The sequence below is a fragment of the Dermacentor albipictus genome, chromosome 9 (assembly GCF_038994185.2).
Source record: "Dermacentor albipictus isolate Rhodes 1998 colony chromosome 9, USDA_Dalb.pri_finalv2, whole genome shotgun sequence".
NCBI classification, from domain to species: domain Eukaryota; kingdom Metazoa; phylum Arthropoda; class Arachnida; order Ixodida; family Ixodidae; genus Dermacentor; species Dermacentor albipictus.
In genome coordinates, this window is record NC_091829.1 from 2,065,904 (window position 1) to 2,084,528 (window position 18,625).

Here is an 18,625-nt window from a genome sequence, read left to right on the forward strand (position 1 = left end):
GGCAGGTAGTGAAGGCGGATCCGGATCATGAGACGGAAATAATCAGAAGAATAAGAATGGGCTGTGGTGCGTTTGGCAGGCATTCTCAGATCATGAACAGCAGGTTGCCATTATCCCTCAAGAGAAAAGTGTATAATAGCTGTGTCTTACCAGCACTCACCTACGGAGGAGAAACCTGGAGGCTTACGAAAAGGGTTCTACTTAAATTGAGGACGACGCAACGAGCTATGGAAAGAAGAATGATAGGTGTAACGTTAAGGGATAAGAAAAGAGCAGATTGGGTGAGGCAACAAACGCGAGTAAATGACATCTTAGTTGAAATCAAGAAAACGAAATGGGCATGGGCAGGACATGTAATGAGGAGGGAAGATAACCGATGGTCATTAAGGGTTACGGACTGGATCCCAAGGGAAGGGAAGCGTAGCAGGGGGCGCCAGAAAGTTACGTGGGCGGATGAGATTAAGAAGTTTGCAGGGAAGGCATGACCACAATTAGTACATGACCGGGGTTGTTGGAGAAGTATGGGACAGGCCTTTGCCCTGCAGTGGGCGTAACCAGGCTGATGATGATGAAATTGTCTGCTGTTTTCGTGTCCTTGGCTGTGCCGCAAGTTGATTTATATTCAAGGAACCTCGTACATTTATTTACGGTGGTCCTTTTGGTGTGAGTTACTAGAAGTACAATATCACAAATCATAAAGTTCTACTTCCTCAACAGTTGGCCTGATCGTTCTGCTAAGTTACAGCTTGAAACAGCAAATATAAATTTAAATAAAGCTAAGATAAACGCCTTTGTCCGCTCGTCGTGGCAACATATAAACAGCGGCAGATGCACCTTCCTGAAATCACTCGATTTATGGAACGTTATGGGTCACAAAAAGAAAGAGAAAGAAACGAAACTGAAATCATGGCCTCCGAGATGCGGCAGCGTGTCTTGGAGGCTGGTGCGTTTCGCCGATTCCGCTAGGTGCGCTGAGAGCCAAAGTCGGCCGCAGGCCCCTACGGGAGTGTCCACTCATTACGTTTACTATATTACTCTATGCATACACTTTCCCAGAGGGAACGGAGAAGGACATTGTTGTGTAGTCGTGGCCAACGAGGAGATTTGTGCTATATACAGCAGGCGATATTTAAAATTATTAGTGGGTGAAAGAAACCAGCGCAAAAACACGAAGACAAAGAAAAGCAACTACGCAGGACAAGCGCTGAACATCGAACTGAAAGTTTAATCAAAATGGTAGTCCTGACAAGGAACCAGCAGGGCGTGCATCAACTTCGGCAATCTGGCCAAGAACAAAGCAAACAAACAGGCAGAGAAGCTAATGAAGCATTTCAGCGATTAGGACAACCGGCACCAACAATCTAAAAACACGACCTGTTTATCTGTGAGCAGCACTGAAGGATCACACACGGATCAACTTTTGCCCGGTTTCTTGATTGCAAACGCTTCACAAATTTCCCGTTTATTCTTACGAAGTTGACGCATGCGCTGCTGGTCCGTTGTCGTGACTACCATTTTCATTAAACTTTCAGTTGTAAGTGTAGCGCTCGTCCTGTGTGGTGCTTCTTCTTTGTCTTGGGTGTTTTCGCGCTGGTTTCTTTCACCCACTATACGAACCAACTCGTCCAGCAAACAATGTTACCTTACGATTATTGTTAACGTTAAACTAAAACACACAGCATTTGATCTGCCCTAAGCTCGAGTGTCCGACGCCGTTTTCGGGATAGCATAGCGTCCTCCAAAGCTATAGCTTACAGACACCGACAGTTATCCTAGTGCGGCACCAATGTTACCGAAGTGCATCTGATGACGACATCAGCGCCGCCGTTACTGTCATGCTGTCACGGTATCAAATCAAATTCAAATCAAACCAGGCCGTTGTGCCCGCACGCACGGCGGCGCGCACCTCACCACGGCGCCCGCACGGGTCTGCGCAACAGCTGTAAGCCGGTTGTGGGCACGCGCTGAGCCCCGCAGCGTGCAACGTCGAGCAACGCCGTTCCCCGTCGTGCGTGAGACGCCCATGTGCGGCCGCCCCTCGAGGGAAGAAGTCGCAAGGAAGACGCGGCGTATGCCGCGGTATACGCGTCCCTGGTTGCGAGTGTCTGGCTCACGAAGAAGCCCACCGCTAGACAGGGTGGACGATCGCGAGCTACGGGGTCCGAACAGCGGACAGGATCAACGAGCGCACCGTGCATTTATGATGTGCCAGCCGTGGTTAATTAGTGGCTTTGCTCTTGCTGTGGTAAGCACGAGGTCGCGGGATCAAATCCCAGACACGGCGGCCGCATTTCGATGGCGGCGAAATGCAAAGACAGCCGTGTACTTAAATTTATGTGGACGTTAAGAACACCAGGTGGTCAAAATTAATCCGGAGTCCCCCACTACGGCGTGTCTCATAATCAGATCGCGCGTGGTTTTGGCACGTAAAGCCCCACAATTTTTTTTTATTGCTTCCGGCTTTCGATCACGAGTCTCGTTTGCTGTTTAGATGGTGAGGCCCGCGCAGGCAGCTGACCGAGCGTCCGCTCACCCCCAGCTGAATCCCCTCGCTGTCGGTGCTGCGATGCTCGAGCGCGGCAAAAGGCCTGGACAGACAGACAGACAGAAAAACTTTATTCATAGCATGCGAGTTTGGACTCTTCTGGGTCCCTGGACCACCGCACGGTCACGCACTACGTCGAAACGTTCATGCTCCTTTTGCTCATGACGTCGGCAGCCCGAGCCACCGCAATAACCTGCGATGTCGGGTCCGTAGACGAGAGCAGGACCTCCCAGTCCTCCCAGCTTGAGATGGCGGGCTGTCCCTGCGGGGGAGGATCGGCAGGGCAGCCAAAAAGGATGTGGGAGAGTGTGGCGTGAGGGTCTCCGCATAGGAAGCATGTAGGGGAGATGCCACAGTAGTGGGATAGCAGCTGAGGGGATGGGAGAGAGCGGGTCTGGAGGCGTCTGCAGACCCGATTTGTTGGGAGTGCGTCAGGGAGGGGTGAGGCCTGGAGGGAACGAAGCGAGGTCGAGCGTTGTACGCCAAAAGACGCCTTTGATTGAGCTTCCAGCGCTGAATCGGCTTCCTTTACGACCTTATAGACGTAACCGGATATCCCAAACTGGGAATGCGAATCGAAGAGTCCTTGCTATGCGATTCGTACTGAATTAAAGAATTCGCTGCTGGAAGTTGCGGAATCTTCCGTTCTAATATGAAGGATATGACAGCATTTATCGCAGTTTGAACGGAGGGAGCCGCAGTTCCTGCGCGCCGGTTAGGGCAATCGGCCTACTAATTTAGGTGGCCACCTTCGATGACGTTTGTGCGGCCATATTGCTCGGCACGAGGCCTAAACCAAAAAAAAAAGAAAGAAATGGGCCAACGAAGCAAAAGCTCGAGCGGCGCACACCGGAATAGAGACGACGACGATGGCGATCGCTGCGTGGGGACTAATGTCGAGTGAAATCTCCAGGTAATACGACTCCTCGTCCCATGGCCTCCCGAAGCCGGAGCGACGAAGCGGCCAGCCGAGCGAAGAAGACGAGGGGGTCGTCGCAGAACGTGAGTCCAGCAGCGCCGTGCCGCTCGCGCCGCCATTCGCGTCACGTCTCGACGGTTCGCGGGATCAATCCGGCGTGAAATGAGCAGGGTTTTCCTGCTCCACTCATTAGTGTGCCCGCTCTTTTCCTCGCGCCTGTTGGTCGGCTTGCGCGGAATCGAGAGTCCAAAACTGCACCGTCTGGCTGGAAAGTGGCCGTCGCCCACACTGCGCCCGAAATACGTTGCCGGTCCATTTGCCTCGATGGACGCTTCATTGTTCTCGCCCATCTTCCGCCCTTGGGAGAGTCGGCGTTGACGAAGCGTCCTGTCGAATAGAGAAACTCTTCCGAATGGCGTAGATGAAATTGTGAGCTTTGATCTCAATGACACGAATACCTCCGCGGTCCCCGGTCGTAAGACAAATGGTGGCGATTTGAACTGAAGCACGAGTTGCTCATAAGGTTCAAGTTAATCGCCGTGCTCGAGGAGGCGAAGAATAAAAATATGGTGCGCAGAGCAATATACGCGAGTAATCACTGATTACCTAACGAGTCTGATTTCTTTCCGTTTCCTCCAATGGCGCAAGCTGCAAGTCGTCTTTCCAAGCAATAATTTATCGAATGTTTTTCATTATATTTGTTCATATTAAAAACAAGAAAGAAATTATTGTACAGGCAAGCAAACGAGCGCCAAATTTATTATTCGTGGAAGCGCTACAAAGTATGCGATAAAGGGTAGCAGTTGTTGCTCAAGACCGCCTAACGTCATTTTTTTAACCACAACCTATCGACTATGCTTACTAATAACCGTCGGACATCCTGGCGCGTCATCAACGAGACTGATATTGTTCATATTATTATCGCATGTGATAATAATGCTGTCCTTTCTCAAGAAGAGTGCGCTCAAATTTTTAGCAATGCATTTGTATCAGTTTTTGATGACGAAGACATCTCCTCATGGCCTCGATTAATTTTTTTTCCGCTATTCATATGCCAGAGATAATTACTTTCACTGAAGATGGTATTTTTCACTGCTAAGTAAACTAAAAGTTTTATCTGCTTCGGATCACATCAATTTCAACAATACTCCAAAGTATATCCCCTAGTGTATGTCCACTGTTCTATGCACTTTTTTTCACAACCATTAACAACTAACTGGCCCCCGTCAAAATGACTAGAAAATAGCTAAAGTTATTCCGATATTTAGGTCCGGTGATCGGTGTTCTCCTGCCAACCATCGTCCCATTTCACTAGCCAGTACTGCTATAGAATAGGTCATACATTTTCAGGTTATTAACTACCTCGAAGAACATAACATTATATTCAAGTACCAGCACGGTTTTCGAAGAGGATTTCTTGTGACACGCAAGTTTCCGGCTTCATCCATGATATTCATTCTTCCATGGACGCGGGTCTGCAAGTAGATGCAGTTTTTGTAGACTACTCAAAGACTTTTGACCGCGTCCCACAGCGCCGGCTAGTGACCAAGCTGGAACAGTTGAACATTCGACCTAACGTTCTGGCATGGATAAAAGATTTCTTATGAGCTCGCGTGCAATTCACTTGTGTTAATGGCACTACCTCATCTTTCGGACATGTCACTTGCGGTGTCCCCCAGGGCAGTGTGATTGAACCGTTGTTATTCAGTGTCATCCAGAATTAGATTGTTCGCCGAAGATTACGTCATATCTACTAATGTATTCTGCACCCCCCAACAAGCAATTACCTTGGCCTTCACTTACATTGTGACTTGTCATGGTATTACGATATTGACGCAACCTTTGCTTCCGCCAATCGTTCTCTTGGCCATCTTAAGCGTTACATTATATAAGCGCCTATCCACCTTCGTAAACTCGCTTAGACCACGTTAATCCGACTTAAATCGAATATGCATCTGCCATCTGGGATCCTTATAAACAGTACATTATGAACGACATCGATTGCCTTCAAAACCGCGCTGTTCGCTCCATCAACTCTGAGTACTTTAAGAATTGGGGTAGGGCATATAAAAAAATGGCTGTGGCTTAGCTAAGGTTAAGCCCAGGATGCGAAGCATACTAGCCTTTATTTTAGTTGTTGAACCACTGTTTAGCCTGGTGAACTGCTGTTGCTTGGCTATATTTGGTTCGGCTAGACGAAGAAACAACTCATGCGTTACTCTGCGTCGCCTTCAAGAATGGAACGCGACAGCGTTCCCATCGACCCGCCAAGGGGTGTAAGACAATGGGCTACGGCGCAGCGACTACGCGCCCCGCATTGGACGCGGTGAGCGTCGAGCAACGCAGCGTTCGGCGCGGCAACGAAATGTGCGCCTGAGCAAGCGACGCACGCCTGAGCCTTAGAAACAGCTCGTTTCTAAGTCAACACCGCATTCACTAGAGGCGCTTTTGTACCGCTTTGAAGCATCGTACTCGTGGCTCAGTGGTAGCGTCTCCGTCTCACACTCCGGAGACCCTGGTTCGATTCCCACCCAACCCATCTTGCAAGAGTTGAGCCAAAGCCACCTAGAAAATCAGTCTCTGTAGCACGCCACAACCTTCGCTTCTCATTCCAACGAGCAGCTGTCTCCAGGAGGCATCTCACCTCGTGAGTGTCTAGCAGAGGCAAGCGCAGCTGCTTATATAACGCCGCGACGCCGCGAGCGACGGCGCGAGTTGGAGCCCCGTTTCTCCTCCGTCGTGACGTCACGGTGTCACGTGGTATTGAAGGCGACACCGCCGCGCCTGAGGAGCTGGGTTGAGCTCTCGTAATATGCTTCGCATAAAAGTGTAGCTGGCCCATGCTGTCCTCCGACTCATCCACGCTAAGGACGCTGCTGAAGGGAGGAACGTGTTCCCATCGAAAACGAGGAGTATGGATTTATTTACAATGTATACCTGAAGAGTGGAGAACGCCACGTCTCGCCAGTCTAGCATGAGTGAATTGAAGCACCTGAGTAGCCGAAAAAGCCCGCTCCAATCCCCTGTGTCCTCCCTAGATCCCTAGGCCAGGGAAATCTGCCGTCCAACCTTCGTCCAGTCGGAGCGTCCAAAGTCGCCGAAGGACCCGCGTTGAGGGCGAGGCTTCGCGCACTCACTCCGGCACCTTTGTTCGTTGAACACACAGAAAGGAGAAAATCTTCGTAGACAGGGATTGTCACGATTGACTCAAACTGGCGCGCCTTGGTTCCTCGGATGACCCCGCAATCAGCTGGAGTGTCTGTCCGTGAGGCCGTACGGTGAACTAACAAACAATATTCGGTCCGCCAAACGTGTCTTGCCAAACGCAGAATGACGTCCAAATTAGACTCATCAAGCCATTTGAATTACTATGCAACTTTCCCTCCTAATATCTAACGGAGAAGTTCTACTGTTGGAGGGTGAGGCTCCATCGAAGTAAGCCGCCATTTTTTTTGTGACATTTGATTCAGCCATGTCAGAGGGCAGTGGGCGGTCTCGAAGATAAATCTCGCTCCGTAGAAGTAACACGACAACTTCTGGGCTGCCCAACCCAAACAGCCACATTCCTTCTATGAAGCGTTGTAGGCTTCCTGTCTTGCAGTTTACGGCTGGCATAGAGAAGAGGATGTTCATTATTAGCAAGCGCCTGTCCCGTCTCGCTTGCTGTGTGTTGTGTTTTTTCGGCGCTATAACCGTCTTCTGGATTCATTATCATCGCCGACCTGACTAAGTACCACGCCCATTCCCCTATCGCTTGCGTCGCGCTGAACTATCAGTTCCTTTGTATAGCCTGGCGCGCGAACCACAGCACGAGAAACTAATAAAGTTTTCAAACCTTGGAAAGCGTTCTCCTTTTCCTTGTCGCAGTGCATGTTACTCGTTGCTCCCTTTCGGAGTGCGTCTGTTAAAGGACTCGCCATTTGCGAATAACTTGTAATGTACCATTGGTAGTGGTCAAGAAGTACCAAAAATGAACGATTGCCTGTTTTCGTGCGCTGCTGTGCAAAATCTCCAATGGTAGCTGCTTTTAGCTCGGCTGGCCGTATCGTGCCCACAACATGGCCCAGATAAGTAACCTGCGAGCAGCCAAACCTACATTTTAACGCTTTTGTCGCTAAAGCTACTTCCCTCAAGCGCAAGAAAACCTGCTTGAGGTGTGCAATACATGCTGTTTCAAGCTGTGTGAAAAAATTGCGACATCGTCAAGATATGGCAATGCGAAATCCTGCAAGTCTTTTAGGACAATATCCATCAACTTAGAGAAGCTAAACAGCGCATTCATTATCCCAAAACTAAGAACGAGAGGGCGAAAAGTGCCTACAGGTGAGATAAATACGGCATAGCGGCTGGCACTTTCTGAAAGGGGAACTTTCCAGTATCCCCGCGCGAGATCTGGAGCCGAAATGTATTTAGCAGTGCTGACTCTTTCGATACGGTCCTCAATGTTGGGTACCGGGTAGAACTGATCCATGGTAATGGCATTTAACTTCCTGTAGTCAACACACGGACGAGGGTCCTTGTTAGGGGTTTCTACAAGTATGACGTGCAGTCACTCTCAGCGGGCTCAATAACTCCCAACACTAGCATGCGCTGTATCTCTGCCTCCATAATTCCTCGCTGTTGTGGAGACGCCTCGTAAGACTTTGATCTTGCCGGTTCCGTTGATGTTAGCTCTATTTAAGGCGTAACTAGTTCGGTTCTACTTGGCCGATTGGTGAATCCATCGAGATATTCCCCTCCAGCAGGCAGTTCGCCTAGCTGCTCGGGTTTAAGAGCCTCCGTGCTAACTGAGGGCTCTACGAATTCACCCAGGCTGCTTTCAGAGTTGGAGGTCGCCTTCCACTCATTAAACTCGGTATGAATGTCATCCGGCTCTTTGATGATAAAGTTAACGACTCCACTCCACTCCATGTACGGCTTCATCGAATTGCAGTGCTTTATCCTCACCTCCTGCCTGCCACCGGGACCTTTCAGAGCATAGTTTGTATCTGAAAGTTTGTGCAGCACTTTAACGGGTCCGTCTCAGTGAACTTCAAGCTTCTTCTTTCTTGAAGGTTTGAGGATCATTACCTGATCCCCAGCGTTAAACGTTCGAAGCCCAGCATTCCTTTCGTAATAGAGCTTGGCATTCTTTTGTGCCACTTCCTTGTTCTTTCGACTAGTTCTTGTGTGCAGTTAGCCGTTCTAGCAGATTTATCACGTACTCTACCACTGTTTGAGTCTTTCCTCTTTCCTCCCACATCTCTCAACATTCTCAGTGGGGAACGGAGTGTCCTCCCATAGATTAGTTCTGCTGGCGAGTACCCTGTAGCCTCATGTGGAGTAGCCGGAAGACAATTCTCCCAGTCCTCCTTGTGCTCGTAATAGTGTGCCCGCAAACCTCGCTTAAGCACTGAATGCCACCTATCTACAGTATTTGACTGAGGGTGATAGACGGAACTGTGTATTAACTTTACCCCGCACTTTTGTAAGAATGTAGGAGTCAGTGGGCTGGTGAACACTGACCCTTGACCCGCCTGAATTTTGGCTCGAAACCTGACTCAGGCGAATACTGTCAAAAGCGCTTCTACTACTTCGGTGGAGCGGAGTTCTTACAGAAGGATTGCCTCTCTAAACATTGTGGCCGGACACAACAGGCTAAACAGGTACCTGTAACCTGACTTTGTCTTTGGTATAGGCCCTACCGTTTTTTTCAAAAGTAGTCAGAAAGGTTCTGACACTAAGAGCGCTACCTTTAGTGCAGCATTCCATGTTTCTCTTGGTTTACCCGAGCGCTGACAGGTGTCACATGGTCTCACAGAGTTTTCTAACGTCTTTGAAACAGCCAGGCCAGTGTTAATAATTTCATAAAAAATTCTTTCAATTTGTTTATGCCTAGGTGGCCAGACCACCCATTTCCATCAGTGACCCAAAATGTGCTCCCTCTACTTAGTAGGTACGACCAACTGATCCGGAATCCTGTCCTTTCGGTCTCGGTAGTGCCGATATAACAAGCTTCCTTTAACGTCCATCGTCACGTTGTGCCTAGCAATGCCTTCTTTAGCTGTTACGTGTAATTTAGCTAGGCTGACGTCGTTATTTTACTCGTCTGCCAGTGATTCTCAATCCACACGTAAGCGCATATCAAAGTTCTTTAAGGCCGGTGACACTAACGACCCTGTCTCGCTTGCGAGTGCGTCAGCTGGCTCTTCCGGCAGGCGTGAACTTTGACACACTCCTTGTGATAAGCTCTCGTTAAGCTTGTCAGCTGGCAGGATTTCCCCAACCGCTATTTCATCCGTAGAGCCAAGCTCGGTTTCCGTTGTCGAGGCTACCAGTCTTGCAACTTCTTTTGGGCCGGCTTCTGCATTTTAAGATGACAGCGACGCTATTTGACGAGCATGGGATCGCGTCAACGCCTTTACTACGCCCTGTCCAGGTTTCATGCCCTTCTCATGCAGTAACTCATCCAAGGAATTCGAGAGAATGTAAGGGTACTGCCGCGACAAGAATTTGGAAACTGCATCCTCGGTCACGAGGTCCCCGAACGGCGCACTGATTTTGATTTCTGCTATCGGCACACACACTGTGTTCTTCCACAAGCTGTTTAATCCATGATACTTCTTCGGTGAAGTTATCTACCGTCCCGTAAAACGGATGGACAATGTTCATGGTGGCGGCATTGTCTCGTAGCACCCGGCATGGTATTCCATTAATATACAGGTCATGAAGATATGGGAGTAAAGTTTCATGTTGTCGTCTCTTTCGTCCACGTAGGAGAAAACTACGCTAGCCTTCCCGCAGTTCGCAGTGATATGTCCGAGTTTGTGGCACTTATAGCAGCGGATCGGCATAAAAGGTTCCCATTTCTTTTACTGCTCTTTTTGCACGGTTTCGCCATTTGACTTCTATTCGCTCTTTTCTGACGTCCTTGTCTCCGCGTCTACATGCTCCGGTCGTTTCGTTTGTGATCTCTTTTTGAAGGGAAATTGTTCCCGCTGTCCATTTCGACCGCCCCAATTTCCATCCTCGGCGCTTAGCTTCCTACGCGTTGCGTACTCTTCGGCTAATGCTGCCGCTCTTTCCACAATGTTTGCGTTTCCTCTGTCTTACACCCACAGCTTTACAGATTCTGCGATGCTTTCGTAAAACTGCTCTAGACACTTGCATTCAGTAATGATGTCTCTGCTCTGATATACTTCTGCGCTTTTCAACTGCTCGACTTTTCCTGTGAGCCATATGCGAACTCCGGATATACCTCGCTATACTTCCCGCCCGTGCTTCGAAACCTTTGCCATAAAACCTTCCTCTGAAAGGCGGCACTTCTTCAAAACGCTAGCCTTGACCCTCGCATAATCATATGCATCTCGCGCGCTGAATCTGGCGGTTACTTCAGCCGCTTCACACGGCAACATAGACAGCAACCGCTGCGGCCATGTACTTGGACCGCAGTTCCTCTTCTCGCAAGTCCTTTCAAAATTGCTTAGGAACAAACCTATGTCGTTCCCGACCTCACATGACTATAACAGCCTGTCCATGCGGTATGATTGTGCCTCACCTTATCGTTCCAGAGACCCTTCACTCTCTGGAGACAACTCCAAACAGTTATTTTCAAGGTCAAGTTCCATTTTGCTTAACTCGCGATCTTTGTCGCATTCCTCTTTGTCCTGTTCTTCTTTCTCTTACAGTCTGTCCCGTCTTTCTATCTGTCTGTCCAGTTTATATCTTTTCCTAAAATGTTCTAACCCCATTCCAATGTCCTCCTCACTGGCCCTGTTCGGAAATCAGTTTTATTATTTCCAAGTTCATCATTTCCTTGTGTACCTCTAGGTCGAGTTTCTCACCGACAACCAACAGTTCGTCTCTCAGCAGTGTCCTCAAATCCGTGATCGCTGTTTTACTGCTCGCTAAACACAACTAGGTAAACATAACCTAGATAACAATCAACAATCTAGCTTCCCTAGTGTTCTAAACTGAACAACCACAAATGGAAGCCTAGAGAGTCAAAGCAAAACCAAGTACGCACCACATACACATCACCACGTCCCAAAGTCCATCCCACTGCTGCCACCAGTTGTAAGAGTTGGAGTCGGGCATCTCAAAAGGGGTAGCTGGCCAATCGTCGCCCGACTCCTCCATGCTAAGGACATTGTTGAAGGGAGGAACGTGCTTTCATCGAGAATGGGGATTACTGGGTTTATTCATAATATCTACATGATGAGTTGAGAACGTTACGTCACATCAGTTTAGCATGACTGCAGTGAAGCATGCCATGGAACCGAAAAAGTTCGCTGAAACCCCACTTTGTCCTCCCTAGATCCCTAGGCGAGCGAAAACTGCCACCCCCCTTTATCCAGTCGGAGTGTCCAAAGTCGTCGAAGGACCCGCGTTGAGGGCGAGGGTTCACGCAAACGCTCCCACACATTTTTCCCAGAACAGGCAGAAAGGAGGGGAGCTTCGTAGACGGCTACTGCCACGCTTGACTCAAGCTGGCGCGTCTTGTTTCCTGGGATGACCCCGCAGTTAGCTGAAGCGTCTGTCAGACGACCGTGGCGGTCACGGAAGTCCGTGAGGGAACGCCTTAGAACACCCTTTTCCATGAATTTTCTTGCTCCCATCGTCGGTGACGGCGACAGTGAACCGACAAACAACGCTCGGTCCGCCAAACGCGTCTCGCCCTGCTGTCGCCGCGGGTCTATCGAGGGGTCGCACTATCAGCTTCACGAAGCGATTCGTCGCAGTTATGCAGGAGAGGTTAGAAGGTCACTACCCCTACTGGTCGATCGTAACTATACTCACATTTCGCTAGTGTCACTGCTTTAAATATCGCGCTCAATTGCAAGAGCGTTCGAGTCGCCGTAAACTTGATCGCTTCTCATCCTCATCATCATCAGCCTATTTTATGTGCACTGCCAGGACGAAGGCCTCTCCCTGCGATCTCCAATTACCCCTGTCCTGCGCCAACCGATTCCAGCTAGCACCTGGGAATTTCTTAATTTCATCCCTTCACCTAGTCTTCTGCCGTCTTCGGCAGCACTTCCCTCCTCTTGGCACCCATTCTGTCACCCTAATGGTCCAATGGTTATCTAACCTACGCATTACATGACCTGCCCGGCTTCATTTTTTTCTCTTAATGTCGATTAGAATACCGGCTATCCCTGTTTGCTTTCTGATTCACACCGCTTTCTTTCTGTCTCCTTACCGTTACGCCTAATATTCTTCGTTCTATCGCTCTTTGCGCAGTCCTTGCTTTCGAGCTTCTTTTACAGCCTCCAAATTTCTGCCCCATATGTCAGCAGCGGTTCAATGCACTTATTGTACACCTTTCGTTTTAATGATAATGATAAGCTTACAATCAGGATCTGACAATGTCTGCCGAATGCGCTCCAACCCATTTTTAACCATCTGCAAATTTCCTTTTCACGAGCAAAGTTCCCTGTGAGCAATTCACCTAGGTAAGCGTACTGCTTTACGGACTCTAGAGGCTACCTTGAGATCCTGAACCCTTGTTTCCTTGCCCGGCTACTGATCATTATCTTTGTCTTCTGCATATTAATCTTCAACCACACTTTTATACTCTCTCTGTTAAGGTCCTCAATCATTTGTTGTATCTCATCTCCAGTGTTGCTGAACAGGATAATATCAGCTACAAATCGAAGGTTGCTGAGATACTCGCCATTGATACTTACTCCTAAGCCTTCCCAGTTTAATAGCTTGAATACTTCTTCCAAGCACGCAGTGAATATCATTGGAGAGATTGTGTCTCCGTGTCTGACCCCTTTCTGTAGAGGTATCTTCCTACTTTTCTTGAGGAGAATTAAGGTAGCTGTGGTATCTCTGTAGATACTTTCCAAGATATTTACGTTAATGTCCTGTACTTCTTGCTTACGTAATGCCTCTATGACTGCTGGTATCTCGACTGAACCAAATGCATTTTCGTAATCTACGAAAGCCATATAGAGAGGCTGATTATGCTCTGCTGATTTCTAGATTACCTGATTAATGACATGGATGTGACCCATTGTAGAGTACCCAGTAACGGAGCCAGTCAAGCTTTTTCAGGTTTTTTGTCTGTGCTCCAAACATGTGGCAGATGTTGAATAAAGCTGATTTGAATTGAACCCTTCCTGAAACCTGCCCTTTTCCCTTGGTTGACTAAAGTTGAGTGTTGCCCTTATTGTATTGGATAATATCTTGGTGAATATTTATATAATATTGGAAGTAAACTAATGGGCCTATTCCAAGAGGACTTCTTTGGCAAGTTGGTGCTTAGATTTCCTAGGTATACTTTGTGGCGCAAAATACATTTCTTGAAAAGGGACAGAAGAAAGGAAGTCTTCCTTTCTTCTGTCCCTTTTCAAGAAATCTATCTTGCGCCACAATGTACACCTAGGTAATGAGCCTTTAATTTTTCAATTTCATTACGCCTCCATTTTTGTGGATTAGTAAAATGTGTGCATTCTTCCCGTTCTCTGGGACCCTTGAAGTTGAAAGACAGTTCGTATAGAGAGCCGCCAGTTTTTCAATGCTCCATTTTTGATCAAGTCGACTGCTAGTGCACCTTCGCCTGCCGCTTTTCCCCGTTTTCTATATCTGGCAAGGCCCTTCTCGCTTAACACTTTTCCATAAACTTTACCATCACACAACCCGCGCGACTGGCCATTCGAGACACTTTGCGTATATTCGCAGGCTTCTATTACGCTCGGAAAAATACTTTCATGCAGCACGTATTGAGCAATAGAAAGCTGTATCGAGAGTTCTTCCCGTTGCTGTACAATTTTCTCATTGACACTTTTCATCTAATATATGAGAAGTTGATAATAGGAGTAATCATGTAATTAGGCGGAATGCAAAAAAAAAATAATCTATCTCCAAGCTGTACAACAACTGTACCTTGGTTCTGTCCAGCTACGTGGAATTTGCATATTTTTCAATCTTGGCCCGTGATAGATGGGACGCCGGGTATATGCAACAGTTGTATCCTTTTTTTTATGCGAAGCATATTACGAGAGCTCAACCCAGCTTCTCAGGCGCGGCGGTGTCGCCTTCAATACCACGTGACACCGTGACGTCACGACAGAGGAGAAACGGGGCTCCTACTCGCGCCGTCGCTCGCGGCGTCGCGGCGGTATATAAGCAGCTGCGATTGCCTCTGCTAGACACTCACGAGGTGAGATGCCTCCTGGAGACAGAGCTGCTCGTTGGAATTAGAAGCGAAGGTTGTGGCGTGCTACGGAGACTGATTTTCTAGGTGGCTTTGGCTCAGCTCCTGCAAGATGGGCTGGGTGGGAATCGAACCTGGGTCTCCGGAGTGTGAGACGGAGACGCTACCACTGAGCCACGAGTACGATGCTTCAAAGCGGTACAAAAGCGCCTCTAGTGAATGCGGTGTTGCCTTAGAAACGAGCTGTTTCTAAGGCTCAGGCGTGCGTCGCTTGCTCAGGCGCACATTTCGTGGCCGCGCCGAACGCTTCGTTGCTCGACGCTCACCGCGTCCAATGCGGGGCGCGTAGTCGCTGCGCCGTAGCCCATTACACCCCTTGGCGGGTCGACGGGAACGCTGTCGCGTTCCACTCTTGAAGGCGAAGCAGAGTAACGCATGAGTTGTTTCTTTGTCTAGCCGAATCAAATATAGCCAAGCAACAGCAGTTCACCAGGCTAAACAGTGGTTCAACAACTAAAATAAAGGCTAGTATGCTTCGTATCCTGGGCTTAACCTTAGCTAAGCCACAGCCATTTTTTTTTTGTGTGTGCCTATTCTACTGTATTCCTTTTCGTGAATTGTCTATACGCCTGCACTATTAATTTGTTAATTATCCCATTCTTGGAATCATATTCACACTACTATAACTTTATTCGTACCATACGCACCTATCAAATAACCTCAATCAGAGGGCATTCAGGAGTTACTTGAATGAATAAATATTAGGTAGAGAAAGTATAGCCAGGCGTGCACTGCTTCAGAATTAGTTTGTGCTCCGAGATCGCTAACGCAAATCCCGCAAACCTTAAGAGGCAGAAATATTTTGGCTGTATCTGAAAGTGAGACAACCTGCGGTGACGGCTTGGATACAGTGTTGCACCTTTGAATGTATCTATGGCTGACAGCCTGCTCGCGCCTCCTCGCACGTGATTTTGTTGTTCACGGCGGGGAGTTTCTTCATGTTTCATTTCAAGCACGGAGAAATATAAAAAGTCCCCACGAGCGTCGCATCCGATATTTATGCAAAGCAACCACTGGCAAAGACAACATGAACATCGAGACATAATGAAAGTACAAAATTGGGCGAGTTAGCGAATCGCGTCAATTCCGGACACCGCGGTAAGAAAGGACGCGAAAATCGCCTCGAGTGTCCGACGTCGCGTGGTCCTTATATTACAGTGCCCAAAAAAATGCACGTAACAACAGCGTCACAGGTGCCGGTTTCCAGCTCAGTACACTAGATCCACGACTATGTTGGTTTAGACGGCGGTCAATGATAGCCGTGAATTGATCGATCAAGTAAACAGCACTGGCAGCTAATAATAAGGAACAGGAAACATATTTAAGGACGGTTTGAAGCAATAGCCTACGCGCCGTCTTTAAGAATTACGGCGTACGTATATATCGCCAACTAAATGAAGAAAAAAACGCCACGCGAAAGTGCCAAGGCGAGCGTTGGTGACACGATGCACTACGCAGGCCGCCGAACAGCTGCGGTGGGAGCAGCCGCCGAGGACACGTGACGAGCCCCTGCGCAAGGCGCTGAGCCCCATCTTCGTGACCGTGGTGGCAGCGCTCCTGGTGGCCATCGTAATGGCAATTCTCTTCCGAACGAGGCGAGCCCTGCAATGGAGGGCGCCCACGCAGGACAACGCCACCGCGCCGGCTTGACCATCCACACGCGAAGACCCGGTGGTGTCTTGGTACTGGGAATGTGATCAAGGAGCAATTGGTGTCCTGCCACGAATTTATTCTAGTATGGGAGTCAAGAAGACAGCGAAAAAATTCTGGACGCCAGAAATGGCGTTTCAGAAGCCTCGCTCATTACTGTAATCGGACGCCGCGATGTCTTGCCATTGGCCGGCGCTTTCGAGCCGTACGTATAGCGTATAGGGCAAACTGCAGCCGCACAGTGCGCTCGGGCGTTGGGCAGTAAACGTGATTTACAGCAGGCACCACTTGGCCAAAACTAAGATGCACTATCCCTGCGAAAGCTGACAACGCCAGGTGACAATGTTCTCGTAGCGTCAGCGCGCAACGGAATACGGATCGAGGGTCTTTCCTTCGATGTTCTTCCGCATACAAGAAAGAACCAAGAAATACAAAATGCCAGATGAATATGAGAAAGACAAGACGCGGCTGTCGCAATTCACTGACGTAATCAAACCTTTGGGTTCTACTATCGAAGGAGCCTTGCGAGGCAGCAGTCAAATCGGTAGCGCTTCTTAGAGGTTAAATTCTCAGTGTATAGAAACTTCCAGAGAAGAAAGGTGCTTTTACAAAGCGCAGGTTGTCGTCACCCTCCAGCGGTTGCTTGTTTTGAATAATGATATCTATGAGAACTGTGATGCATCTCGGCGAGGTGAGCTGAATGCTAGACTTTGCCAAGTTGGTTGAGTGACTCGCCCTCGACAAGGCCTTCGGAGCGGGAGCGTCCTTAGTAGAACCGCCACGTGAAGCTGTCGCGTCGAATACATTCACAGATGAGGAATAAGGTTGCAAATACGTCGCCCATAGGTCCTCATTAGCAGCTTAATGCATATCGCAAATTGCTAGGGCTTAAGTAAACACACTGAAGCAAGGTTTTTGAAGCAAGGTAAGTAAAGGCAAAGCTACAGCGCTGCCGAAACACGTCCACAGCTAACATGCTCCAGCAAAACGACCCCGCGATGCGTGCGGTGGTCGGTCATGCTTGACTCTTTCAAATACATATCGCAATGCCAGTCACCTTTAGACTGCTTTGGAGCAATTTACCACGCACACTTGCAATGAAGGCATCCAAGAAACTCTGGAAAGTTCTGAAGACGTATACGAGGACCAAAGGTGAAACTGAACCGATGCGTCAAAAACGTTATAACAGTAATAAAATGCTGACAACTGAATAGTGTTCTACCGAACGTTTGAAGCAGTACCCAGCAAATGGTCCCAAATTAGCAACAACGGAGACTGCCTTCGGTTAGGCGTGAAAGCAGAAGCTGGCGCATATAAAAGCCATCGGTAGGACCACGTACTCGGTGCAAAACTATAATGAAACGTTCGACATGCATGTGCACCAGGAACACGGGCGAATTTGCCTCTACCAGAGCAGCACTGGCAAACAAAAGTAAAAACAAAAAAGCTGATCGGGCTGACGAATCGCCTCTCCGGGTAGACCAAATGCACGTAAAATACATTCTTTCGCGCACACTCACCCCCAACCTACACACAGACACACGGAAAGGCTCGCGGCGGCCTCGAAAATCGAAGTGAAACTGGAGTTTCCCGGCACTCCCATCCGCCTCGCAGAATTCCGAGGGGACCGGAGGTTCACACCGCGCTGGCCAGACTAGCAGCACCGGCAGGGCCGGCTGAGTTGTTTATCACTCGCCTTCCTCGATCGCGGCGTGCTCACGTTGCGCCTCCGCGTCTTTCGCTGTACTTTTCTTGCGCTTCTCGCAAGCAGCGAAAGCCCCGGCGGACTGCAGCGTAGATGGTGTTGCCGCTACCTGAGGCACTGTTTTGCGCCCCGTCGGAGACGAAACCGGCTGACATAGACAGAAAGTAACGGAAAAAAAAAAAACGCTTGCGCCACCTGATTGGAAAGTGCTCCCGGAGCCGCTGGCTGAGGCCCCCGTACGTGCCTATAGTACGTAACCCGAGCAGGAAGTTCTTGGAAGAAAGCCGCAGCACATCTGTTTGCGCAGCAGTAATCGGTCTTCCATTACTACACTGGCATTCTCGTTGCCGTTGTGCGTTTATTCTATAATTCATCTGCAATTGCCTCCTCAAGTATCCCTTTTTCTACTTACGCCATGCTTGATTTAGCTTTACTCATCGTTACTGCAAGTTACCGGTTTTTACAGGCCTCTTGAGCAATGCAGTAATAGGTGTTGGAATCCGTAGAAAAGCGCTGGAAAAATCCCCCCAGGAAAGTGATATTCGTGCATGAGATGGAGGAAAAGTGAAGGCACTGAAAAAAAGAATGCAGCAGATACAACGA

The 18,625-nt window shown here is 48.8% G+C and overlaps 1 long non-coding RNA gene across 1 annotated transcript; it reads left to right on the forward strand.

Annotated features, from left to right (window-relative positions):
* Positions 1-3,372: 3,372 nt before the first annotated feature.
* Positions 3,373-16,470, forward strand: LOC135909223 (uncharacterized). Its single transcript, XR_010566639.1, has 2 exons — positions 3,373-3,547; positions 16,126-16,470. It is a non-coding gene; the product is annotated as an uncharacterized lncRNA (long non-coding RNA).
* Positions 16,471-18,625: the final 2,155 nt, after the last annotated feature.